This window comes from Egretta garzetta, unplaced genomic scaffold (assembly GCF_000687185.1).
Source record: "Egretta garzetta isolate BGI_Z169 unplaced genomic scaffold, ASM68718v1 scaffold215, whole genome shotgun sequence".
Classification (NCBI taxonomy): domain Eukaryota; kingdom Metazoa; phylum Chordata; class Aves; order Pelecaniformes; family Ardeidae; genus Egretta; species Egretta garzetta.
In genome coordinates this window covers 7842087-7854209 of record NW_009259719.1, presented here as the reverse complement: position 1 = coordinate 7854209, position 12123 = coordinate 7842087, and the positions used below count along the sequence as shown (strand labels likewise).

General features: G+C 44.2%; 2 protein-coding genes across 7 annotated transcripts in view; both read right to left on the bottom strand.

Annotated features, from left to right (window-relative positions):
* The window catches only part of MAPKAPK3 (MAPK activated protein kinase 3), a 111377-nt gene that overhangs the window by 73052 nt on the left and 26202 nt on the right, over positions 1-12123 (bottom strand). The window lies entirely within an intron of this gene.
* Positions 1516-12123, bottom strand: part of HEMK1 (HemK methyltransferase family member 1) — a 95862-nt gene continuing 85254 nt past the window's right edge. The window contains exon 19 of the mRNA XM_009639364.2: positions 1516-5528. The gene's annotated coding sequence lies outside the window, so the exon portion shown is untranslated. The remainder of the gene's footprint in view (positions 5529-12123) is intronic.

Genomic DNA, 12123 nt, shown 5'->3' with positions numbered 1-12123 from the left:
TAGCTACATGTATGAAACCCTGCTGCTCCCTTTCCACAGACTGAAGGCAGAAACAATTGGCATGAGTCAAGCCAATACATAACTGCAGTTGCATATTGTTTTACTGCATCGGCTGTTATCTTAACAACTCCCACTCCTGCATCTTCAGCACATTTTGTTAAAGCAAACAGGTCTGTGTTCTGAGAACTCCTGCACCAAAACTCTGTGCAGACTGATCTGATTTTTACAGCTGAGTTCCACACCTCTGGAAACAGGAGCATTCGTGGAAACGCAGACTGACCTTTATAATCACTGAAGTACTGCTGCAACACCTCTCCCAGAGACACCTGTATGGTTTGCTGAGCCAATGCATGACAATTTGGTTGGATTCTCTCTTGCTTTGTAGTTTCTGACTACAGATAGAAACACGGATGTGGAGCCCTCACTGAAAGTCCAAAAAGCAGACTGATAGGATCAGGAATAGAAACCCCAGCCCATGACTGAAACCATGCTACCATGGCTCACTGCCACAGCAGAAATATCCTGCAGTTTGCCAGGCACATATGGTATCATTTTCTGTCTTAAATAATCAGCCTTCTGAAACACATGCAAGGGAAAAATAACCCGTTTATGGGCACGTGTTCCTATCCTCTCAAACTTACTGAAATCTCATTCCTATCCCCGGATCCTCTCAAGTGCACAACTTCCCTTAGCCCAAGCCAGATGAACCAGCAAGAAATGCAGTGAATCAGTGGAGTGTATTTAATTCTCTTATGACAGACACGGTCAGGTGTTTCCAGCTATCAAAACTATTACACAGCATTTCTAGTCCAAATTCCATTGCCAGTCTTACCTGCTATCTATGAAATTAAGAAAATTAAAATACAAATTAAGTGGGCACTGTATGTATGGCTCTTCTGCTCTGCTGAATCATGTTCTCAGTTCAAATCTGTCAGAAGCCAATTACCACGGTCCTTTCCTGTCTCTCCCTAATGACTGCTGAAACACTTGCAATCCTTACAGATTGCACTATACTCTTCCCCACCCCTGAACTCATCAGCAGTCCAAAGGTCTGGAGCACGCGGTAAAGCAATATCCAGTCAAGATGTGCCAGAGCAACTTTGGATGCCGAGTGACATCTCCCAACTCAGTTCCTAGCAGCATTGTCACAACATCTATGTCTCATTTTCAGTGAACCCCACCTATCACTCATAGGAGAAAATGAAAGCAAAACCCACCAGAGTAGGCAGCTCCTTATGAAACGGACCAGCCAAAGGTAAAAATGAGGTATTATTTAAAGAGATCTGCCCTGTCCTTGGGCAGAAACGTTCATCCTTTTGCCTTTTTCTATTCACAGCAACCTAGCACTGAATTTTTAAGAGGGAGTACAAGGGAACCCAGTCCTGCCAGTATTGCCTAAAGGCACCACAGCAAAAAGAGGGCTATGCAGTTGCTAAGTGCGTTGATAACACGTTCAGACTCAGACTAATTTCTTTTGAGACATGTCTATTTTCTGCCCACACCCAGCCCTGCCTATTTTTTTTTTTTTTTTATAATCATGGGTGCCAGAGTGTCAGGGAATAGGAACGCATGGAGACAGGGCTTTATCTGGAGGCTAATGCTGCCTCATGTGAACCCCCTTTTGATCTTCCGCTTACGCTTCCAGAGAAACACAACGATTGTGTGGCTTCTGTTACACACTGCACAAACGAGTAAGGCAAGTGGCCTTTGGGAGCAGACACGGTGCTGCAACATCAATCAGATATCCATCGTCACCTCTGCTACACATCAAAAAGCAAGTTTAAAGAAAAATGACAAAGTGGGCCTGGGAATAAAATGAGATTAGAGGTTTTCAGCATTCACATCACATAGATGGATGAGTGTACACAAACACACTCTTCCAAATTTTAGCAAAACCATTCTTTTTTTTTTTTTTCACTTGAAAAACAGTTATGTTGTTCAAAGGAGAAGGCTACTGGTAGGCAAAATGTAGACCAGACAGAAGAAAAATCATTCTAATGGCTTCACTGTTAGCCTGGGCAATAAACTTCAAAAGGAAACTATGAAAAGGATTCCTGTAAGTAAAATACAATTTGGGTGTTCCATAATAATGTAACAGGCTTAACATAATAATTTAGAGAGGTTTTGGATTGGGAGAGGGGATGGAATACAACAAAGCTCTAGAACTTTAGCTAATATTCATTAGAGATGAGATTGAACAAAAAAGAAATTTTACTGCAAATCATCAGTGGCTTCATCCTTGCAATTTCCTTTTCATCAGCTGTGGCAGTGGTCATGGCTGGAGACATGTTGTTGGACTAGATGGCCCCCAGGTCAGCTCCACACGGAGCTGGTCTTGCATTCTTGCAAAATCATCATTTGAATAATTTAAATGTAGAAAAGACCAGACCCCAGAGAAAGCAGCCTGCCCCAGCAGAGGAAGGGATCCAGTCAGAATTGCTCCCCATCTGACACACCAACCTAGGTGCGCAGAAAAGGGTTTCCTTTTGCAAACAGCACTGTATTTACCCTTTTGCTCCTCTTTCTCACACCTTACTGGTAAGAGTTTTCTCCTGAATGCCATTACTTCCTAAATGCAGTGTAAATGCACGTTGCAGCAGCTCAGATTTGAGTTGCAAAAATGAACACAATGTCGGTTTTTGTAAAAATAGCTATTTTAAGAGAGTACTCTATCTAGGCAGGAAAGACATTTGCTCTAATGGACCCCCATGAAACTACAGTGACAATAAAAACTTTAAATAATACTGGCTACTGTAGCATTAGATTGTCCAAACATATAATCAGAGACTTGCTATTTCTCAAAAACCTATGATATAAATATGCCAGATGGAAGGACAACGGAAGAGCTGGTCAACCAAAAATCAGTGGCAGAGATCAGCCAGGATTCGAGTTTCTCAGACTCCAGCCTGGCAGCCAGCATAACTCCATCATGTGATTGCCTTGATCTAGAAGATACGCTGCAACTTTTCCAACTGTGGCTGTTGGAGAAGTGCTGCTCTTACAGAAACAGCCCTGCCTGTGAAACCTGTAAAACAAAATGGGCTAAATCCAGGTTCGTTTTCTACTGAGTGTGATGGGAATTCACTTACTTCAGGGCTGAATTTGCCACTTGATATTCCAGGTTTTACAGACAAGGAATTTCCCCCCGGTGTAACTCTGATGTGGATTTGGCTTGAGAGGAAACCGTAACACTGAAGCGCAGCTTACTTAATACAAGAAAAACCTTCCTTCACACACTGCCCCACCAGCATGCACAAACCCTAACTGGGACATTTCTTCATTAAAAGCAAAAGAAAAGCTCATCATGCATTATACAGTTAACTCCTGGCTTCACTTGAATTCATCTACCAACATGCCAGCCAGAACATTTGCAATGCCACTTCAGGATGTAAACATTAGTCCATGGAAAACCGAGCAGACAAACCTAGATTGATCTCAGCAAACTCATTCCTTGTTGGCTGAGACAGAGCTTTCAGTGATGACAACTCCTAAAAACAACAGATCTGGGATATATTTGTAACAAAGAGACAGCAAGTCCCAGTGCTAAGCTCCTGGGGCGCCCATCCTGTCCAACTGTCCCTTGCTGCTTGTTCTTCATAGGCTCACTCAGCGCAAACCGGCAACGAGATTTAATAGCAGACCAGAGAGACTGTATATTCTTTAATGTCAGGACTGTCTCTTCCCCAGAACAGCAATATGGTTTGAAATCTAGTTTACAGAAGGCAGAGCTGTGTTTATACTTGTCAGAAGTTACCCAACTTGGCAACGATTCTTCCCATCATGCAAGTGTCATCGCAGTCATTGCCAAACACTGCAGAGGCAGAGTTCAAAACACTACCTCCAAGCCTGTAAATATGTTGAAGAAACGTGTTGCACGATGCACATGCTATGTGTTTGCACATGTCTGAAAGTGTTAAGTAGTAGTAAAAGGTGGTGTTATGATTAAAGTGCAAATCTGAAAAAGCCTAAAACATGACCTAATATTTCCAGGGAATCTTTTGGAAAATCTCTGTTACTCTTTTTGAAAATACCTCCTTCTTTTCTAAGACTTTGGTTTTGGAATACTCCTCATGTTTTTCTAAGACTCTTTGCAATTCGCCCCTCTAATTCCCTTCCTTCCAGTCATGTACTATGAAAGCCATTTTGGTTGAGAGGCGCAGGGCAACATTTCAGAAAGAACACATACAAAATAGCACTGCAAGATTTCTGGAATGAGGCAGATCAGCTGAGGGCTAAACGGTCCCCATATGGGGCCAACATGGGCACTCCACATTACTCTTTTTTGTCCCCAAGAATAGAGGTGATTGAAGGCTTCCTTGTGCATGAAAAACCTTCTCTTGCTGATCAAATCCTTAGGAGTGAGGAGCGGGGTTAGTGTGACCTGCCAGGCTGCTGATTCAGAGGTATTCACAAACAGCAGCTCCAAGCAAGAGTGTGCAAATGTTGTAAGAACCTCAGCGCCTCAGGATGCTGAAAACTAGCTGGGAGGAAGAGTTTGGTCATTAAGGTAGTGGGGAAACACTTTGCTGCAGAAGTCGTTGATTCTGTTACCAAGTGAATAGCTGCACTTCCCACTTTCAGTGTAGACCACTCAGATGACAGGAACCGGGCTGGTTTGCCGCTCCTACAACTGCCTGTTACTCCATTCTGTCTCTTCATCCACACCATTTTCTGTCTGACACACTCGTGCACCCCTAGGCTGCATATAACCTTCTAGCTTGGCTCTGGGTTAAGGGAAGAATTTCATCGTGCTTGGCCAATCTGTGTTTCAGACAGGGAGGAGGCGAGATCCGCACACTCCCCAGTACGCAGGTCCCTCTTGGGCAGATGCGCTGCATGAAGAAGGTACCTGAAGGCTGTGATTTTTTATGTGCCTTAGCTCTCTACTGCCTGGCTCTATAACACAGCCTCTCTTACCTGAAAAGATGAGCCTTCATTACACAAAACAGCACAAATCAGGCATGCAGGCAACAACAAAATAACTCACATTAGTGTCAAGTCATAATGTGACACGGACTTGTGTAGCAAATGAAAGTGTCACAGGCTGGCTTCTCTTGTTTCCAAACACAGATGTGTATTAGCAGATTCTGATGGAAAATATGAACCTCACGCTGGAATTACTTCTTCATGTAAATCATGGTTTCGAAGGGAGGGTCCATCACAACTACTGGAAGGGGAAATATTCCACTCCCTTTTGGATGGAAAGAGAGATGAGTTCAGAAAGAGATGGTCCACTCTGTGACACAGTCAGTTAATCCCTGCCGCACGTTATCAATCCAGTTCTACTTGACTAATAAACATTAAAAATAAATATATTATCTTGCTTATGGTTTTAACCCCATTTTCAGGAGGCAACAAGCAGAAGATTTTATATTTTAATCTTGCAGTTTATTTTGTATTTTCCTTTTGGCCTATTATCACTCTAACAACCACCTCCTTTGTCTCAGCTCTTCTTAGAGGAATTAGCTGATGGAAGAGCAACATTCCTGTCAAAGAGTGAGCTTCATAAACCAAGGACAATCCTTTTCCTGTGAGCCAAAAGAAACATTCTCTTCTTACGCTTGGATTAAGGGAAATAGGTAACTGCCAGAGAAGCTGTTTCTTAATTATCTCTTCCCATTCCCCCAGCACCAGCAGCCAGCATCCCTCTTCAGCCTATTACTTAGGTGGAATTAAAACCCCAAAGGCTTACAGCAAATGCTGTATATCCTATAATGATCCCCATACCTAGCATCATTAATTCTTACTGGAGCAAAAAGGAACACTCCCAAAATTCTCTCTGCAGTTACTGACAAAACAAATGACTTAATGAAAAGGGAACATGTTGCGGGCACTGGTAGATTCTAGGTAGCCAGCTATCTCATGTAATGACCCAACAAATACTGGATGATGTAGGTCAACACTCCTCATAGGGTTTACCTTGACCAACTACAGAGATATAAATATTCCCTATGCCTTGCTGTTCCAGAATGTTTGCTTTCAAAGACAGGCACTTCAAAAGCCGCTATCTCAGGAAACCAAAGTATAAAGGACTTATTTTTTTTTACCCTTGCCCTCCAGCCTTCCTATGTCTGAGAGAATCAGCACAGCAGTGCTGTTTTGGAGTTAAGTGATGATTGAAGCCTACAAAAGGAAGATCTTCAAATGATGTCAGGGAACACTGATTTTTCATGTATCTTTTGCCTTGTAGAGATGGCTTTTTGATGCAAAGGGAGATGAAGTTAAATGAGATTTATACGTTTCCCAAAGGAAAAGGGGAAAAACCAAGCCCTTGGCAATCTCTGTCATTAAGGCATTCATGCAAGTTGGAACCATTGCCAAAGAAAGAGCCCAGCTCATTACCGTGGGAGACACCCCCAAAATCATACCTGTGTGTTTGTGTGAAGAACGCTAGTGATCAAATATCGTTCACATAGGCTCTCTTCAGTTTCCATCCCCAGTTTCTAAACTTTGGGATTAGTATGTATGTAGAGATGATTCTGATCAACAAGAAACATGTTCTGAAGTCTTATTCCATGGACACAAACCTCTTAACTTGCCGCCTATCCTGAAAGAATCATGGCTGTGATACTTTCTAACAGCAACAAGGAAAAGGATGGTGGTACACAGATGCTAGCAAACCTATAAATAGTTACAGCAATGGAGTCAATATAGCAAAAAGGCAAAGACATCAGAAATCTGCATAAAAAAGTCTCTAGATAATGGCTTTTTAAATTTGATTATTTAAATCTATGAACTCCAGCAACTTTTTTTTTTCTTGTGCACATCCAGGGAACAGAAGGAAAACTGGCAGATAAAGGAAGTTTCTGAGGCAGAAAGATGTTGGGGCTTTGTGTGTCCATTGCCTCCAGCTGGGAGGCAGGAACTGAGGACACAAGGACTGTGTGTACATCTCCTACATGGTACTTGACAGAAGCGCCTGGATGAGCGGAGTTTTCATGTCATTCCTCCTTTCTGTTCCCTGTACTGATGATCTGCTTCCACATCATCAGAAAATACCTGAGCGATGCAAAATTATCAGTGGTGACCAGCCTGACCTTGAGACACACAACGATAGCTACGAAATTCAGCAGCTTGAGGACAAAGTGGGACTGTTAAAGATACTTCAAACTCTGCACAGTTACCAAGTAACAATTTAATGTCTATCTTAAAATGACAGCTCTCCCCACAGAAAGTAGGTCATTTCTTCAACGTCAAATTCAAAACAGACAGGCCATAGCTGTGTTTACTTAAACCAGTTACTCTAGCTATCCGGCAGTTCCTATTGCTACATTAAGCTAAAAGTAATCCTTTGCACCTTATTCAAAACCCTTTGAACAATCCAAGAACAGAGGATGTGTTCAAATCATTCCTTTATCCCCAGGGATGATGCAGGGCTACATCAATGCTTCACATGCAGTCAGTGGATTTACAGGCGGTGGCACAGAGGCAAGGGCTGTCGGTGGGTGGCCCGGGGAGGTCCCCTGGGTGAGGGGTGCAGGGGATCAAACTGAGCTCAAGTCCCCCAGACTTCCTTCTCTGACCTAAAACTTCAGCTCAAATCTTCGTGCAGAGCCCTGGGCCACGCGCCCGGCATGGAACCGCCGCAATGGGAACGCCCTTTAGGAGCAATGGGCAAAAAGCCTGTCACCAAAATTAATGCGGCTCTACCCAAGCCTGAAGAGTCTCCTGCAGTGCAATTTACAAACAACCTCAAAAACAATTCTGGAGAAATGATTGCGGCCAGTGCACAAAGGGGTTGGTTCTCTCCACTGCCGCCTCCGCTGAGGTCAAACCGATACGCATAACCTTAACAAAGTTGGGCACAAAGCTATTCTGTACAAAGGTGACTTTTTCTTGCCCTCTGCAATGCTGCCTCAAATCCTAGAGAGAATTATTTGTAAGGGACAAGTCCATCAGAATGGTAGGGCAATAAAGGAAAGCACAAATGACTTAACTAAACCTTTCCTCTTGTCCCTAGGGCAATCAACTACATATCTCCATGCAGAGAACCCCCCCACATTTCTAAGCCTGGCTTTATAAGCTTTGGAGCTAAAGCTGTCTCTTGGGCTCCTAACCGTATAAGGTCTTCCCTTGGTCCTTTCCCTCTCAAATGGAAAACACTCCAACTTGACCTCTCGTCCGACAGCTCGCACGTTGTATTTTTATTGCTCTTGCACAAACACAAGCACTCTGCTTGCCGGAGTGCTAAAGACAGCCCACCCTTTCCCATCGTGGTGGTGGGCAGCTCGCTGCTGACTGTGATGGATCACAGTTGCTCTTCAGAAACTCTCTCTGATTTAGCAGGAGCAGCGTAATGTCAGCATACCTGAACAGGTCTGACTCCTCACGCCAGCTGATAAGCTTTTCATGGAAAGTTGGATTCTGTTAATAATTACATCTAGCTACACCCTTCTTATGACAAACACCTATTCCACCCTGTGTTTGCTTGACAGAAGATGACTAAGGTGATTTGCTTGGAAAGAAACCAACCACAAAAGAGCATTTTCCTCCTGCTGTCTTCATGCACCCTATATCATTAGTTTCATTTCCCTGTGCTGTTAAATGTCAAGTGCTTTTGTTATTTTTTTGAGTCTCCAAAGCAGACCAAAGGAGCTTGGAAACATAATCTTTTAATTGTCCTCAACCTCCCCTGCTTGGAAAAGGACTTTTTGCCTCTTCCATATAGTGCACTAATATTTTGTAACCTATGCATGATATTTCAGACGTGATTTTCCTCCCATATTGTGGTAAATGTGGTGCAGCTCCCAGTTAAGTCACCCAAGCTATGGAAGTGCATGTGAAAGGTGCCACACCACTACGTGCAGCAGTGACTGCAGACAGCCCAGGAAAAGGCTTTGATGTGCGAATGGAGGAGCCAGCATGGGAAACTCATGTTACTGGGCTGCTCACACATCCTAGGGTGGGAAATGAAAGCAGAGCTGTTTCTGACTTTTCACTAGCCACAAAGCTGTTTTTGCTGCTGGCTGAGCAGCAGGATCCATCCACAGATCAAGCATAACACCAATAGCAGCATGCCTCTTTCTTCTACTTAGACTTTGAAGAACCGCTGACGCAGGCAAGAGAACATTTTAGATCTTAGTGCCAACGCGGCCTGCAGCCTGAGCTGATGCTTGCCCTACACTATAGGACCGGGAATAAACCCCGTGTGGGTTACTTTCCAGGGCCATAGTTTGTCATGCTCAGAACCTGCAGGAGGATGGCATCAACCCTGCACCATCAGAGTACCCCAAGTCACCCACGATTCTGGTCTCTGTTTCAGACACACGGTAATTAAATCATTTCAGTGAGTCAGTAAATTACATCAAATCGACCTCTTGGAAGACACTGTGAGTACACAGAGAGCAGCAAGGACGCTATAAATCCATGCACCAGCTTAGCACACTCTGACTTCTTGATAAAGACAAGCTCCTGAACTCAAAGCAGTTGAAGCCGTAGGCTCTAAAGGTTTGCTGTCTTCCTGCTGTGCAACACCCAGCAATCAAGACTGCTCTCATGCAAAGCAGGTGCATGCATTTTCCTATGCAGCACTTTCAGTCTGACAGCACCACAGCAGGAGCACCTTCCCCTGCCTGCTCACATCTCAGGCTGCACAGAGAGGACACTGCTCCCTGCACTCAAAGGCAAGCTAGCTGGGGTGGAAACCAACTTCCAGATCTTTCCATTGCTGTCTTATTTCCAGATTGTAGCACAAGCAGATTTTTCATTTAATGTTAATTCCCTTAGGCCTCTGCTACAAAGACTGAGGTGGTATTTTTCCCTTCTTCCCTGAATGCTCTCAAACACTAGGCAAAAGGCATTTGGTCCAGATAAGAGAAGATACAAGCTTGATGTGACTCTGTAAATATCAGAATATCTGTGGGATGACAACGATCCAAAAAGATGAGACTGGGCCCTATCACTAGGTCAACCCAGAAGTACAAGCCAAGGAAAAGACCGAATCACAGCTATGGAATTTGCAAATCATGATTGTTTCTTTAAAAGTAGAGAGACAAGTACAGTGCAAGTAAAATAGTGAAAGGCGAAAAAAAACATCATACAAATGGAAACATGATCTAGAATTAAAAGTCTGTAGTCTAAATAAGGAGTGAACAAGTTATCTGCTGAGCTTCTGGGTCTCCAGAAATGAGAAGGATGCTGACAGTATCCACAGGGTGCCCTGCGGCACACAGAAAAACCACAGAAGGATGGCCCGGTGCCTTTACCGTGCACGATGCTGCAGGAAGCATTAAGACCCTGCTGATGAAGGATGCGACTGAAGCTGTGTGCAGCACTATCACTCCCTCCATTTCTCTGCCAGGCTGCAAAAAGAAAACTAAATGAGCTCTTAAACCATCCAGTCTCAGTCAGCCCTCCCCCAGACTGTTGGGTTTCTGTGGAAAGCCCATTGCTCCCTGGGGTCATTTTCATTGCACTTCAGCTCTTCCAGGAACTCAGACATGCTGACAGCAGTCCCTCCTCTGCCAGACGCCCAATCAGAGCACCGAGGGAGGTTTTTCTAAGGAAGCTAATTGAACATGTTTTATTAAAAAGAAAAAAGAAAAATAAAAGAAAAACAACCAACACCCACCACTTTGCTTTACAGGCAAATTCTATGAAACAGAAAACCCAGAGGGCAAGACGCTAGGCACAGGATCAGCTGGAAATATTGTTTAGGGAACCACACAAAGCTGATGATGAACTTCCCCTGGTGTCTGGAAGGACACAAGACCCACACCTGGCCCGCACTTTGTCAAAGGGGTGTCTCGGGTTGGGGATCAATGCCTGAAAAAGGGGTAAGGTGGCATTTATAGGGACACTTTTTGGCATGAGCTATGGGCCAAAATATGACTGACTCAGAATTCACCATGTGACAGGAATTGCTATTCACTACGCAAACCCATTAGCAGTGATTAGCACACTGAGGTGGTGGAAGTAAGGCCAAGGACACTGAGTGCACACTCTTTATTTGTAGAGCTCCAGTTGCCTTCTCTGTACTGTAGTAACTCATAAAGCAACCTATCTTCCTGCAGCACCAAGGTCCTGAAATTAATCCAAACTTTACAAGGACATAGAGCACTGCAAGGTTGGGAGAGTCATACTTTGATCTCCTAAAAAGCACAAGGGGATATGCCCTGGTGCATCTAAGATGACCCCGTTCTATCCCACCCATACTCTTTACAATCCCACTCCACTCAGATGTGGCAGTCGCTCTCAGAAGGGATCAGAGCACACATGGGGCTGAATGGGAAGGCACTCATCAGGCACAAGCCACTGTTTGACGAGCTTGGGGACACAAGGTCCCACAGAGAGCTACACTGCTCTTAGGACCCAAACTGGTATCACCATGGCTGTGTACTGAATGGACACAGAAGCTCAGATTAGCTGCGGTTTGAGCATCTCTGCAACATGCCTTGTTGCAATATGCAAACATTTCTCCAGACTTTGAAAAGAGAATTGGTTGCTCACTGCTGTAGGCCACAGGTACGGATGTGAAGATGGAGCAGAGTAGAATCAAGCTTTGAAACATCTTACACGCCATAGCTTTCTCTGCAGTGGCAAGACAAATAGAAATATAGCAACATACATACCACAGTTATTTATAGCGATTGGCTTTCTACTGACTTTTCATCTGAGGTTTTCTAAAGGCTTTACGAAAATGTGCCAAATTCAGCACAGGTATAATTTTACCATGGGTAGAACTTATCCCTACTGCATATTGATGCACAAGTCACTAAAGAACTACAGAACAGAGCTGGCAGATCTTTAAGGATGTGATCCACAGAGCGCAGGAACTCTCGATCCCTAGGTGTAAGAAATCGGGCAAAGAAGGGAAGAGACCAGCGTGGTTGAGACAAGAGATGCTGGTCAAACTAAGGAGGAAGAGGGAACTGCACAGGCAGTGGAAGCAGGGACAGGCATCCTGGGAAGAGTACAGGGACGCGGTCCGGTTGTGTAGGAATGGGGTCAGGAAGGCCAAGGCGCGGCTGGAGCTAAACTTGGCTAGGGATGCAAAGAATAATAAGAAGGGATTCTACAGGTATATCAGCCGGAAAAGGATGGTTAAAGAAAGCATACCCCCGCTGATGAGCGAGACTGGCAAGCTGGTAACAGCAGATAAGGAGAAGGCTGAGGTACTCAACA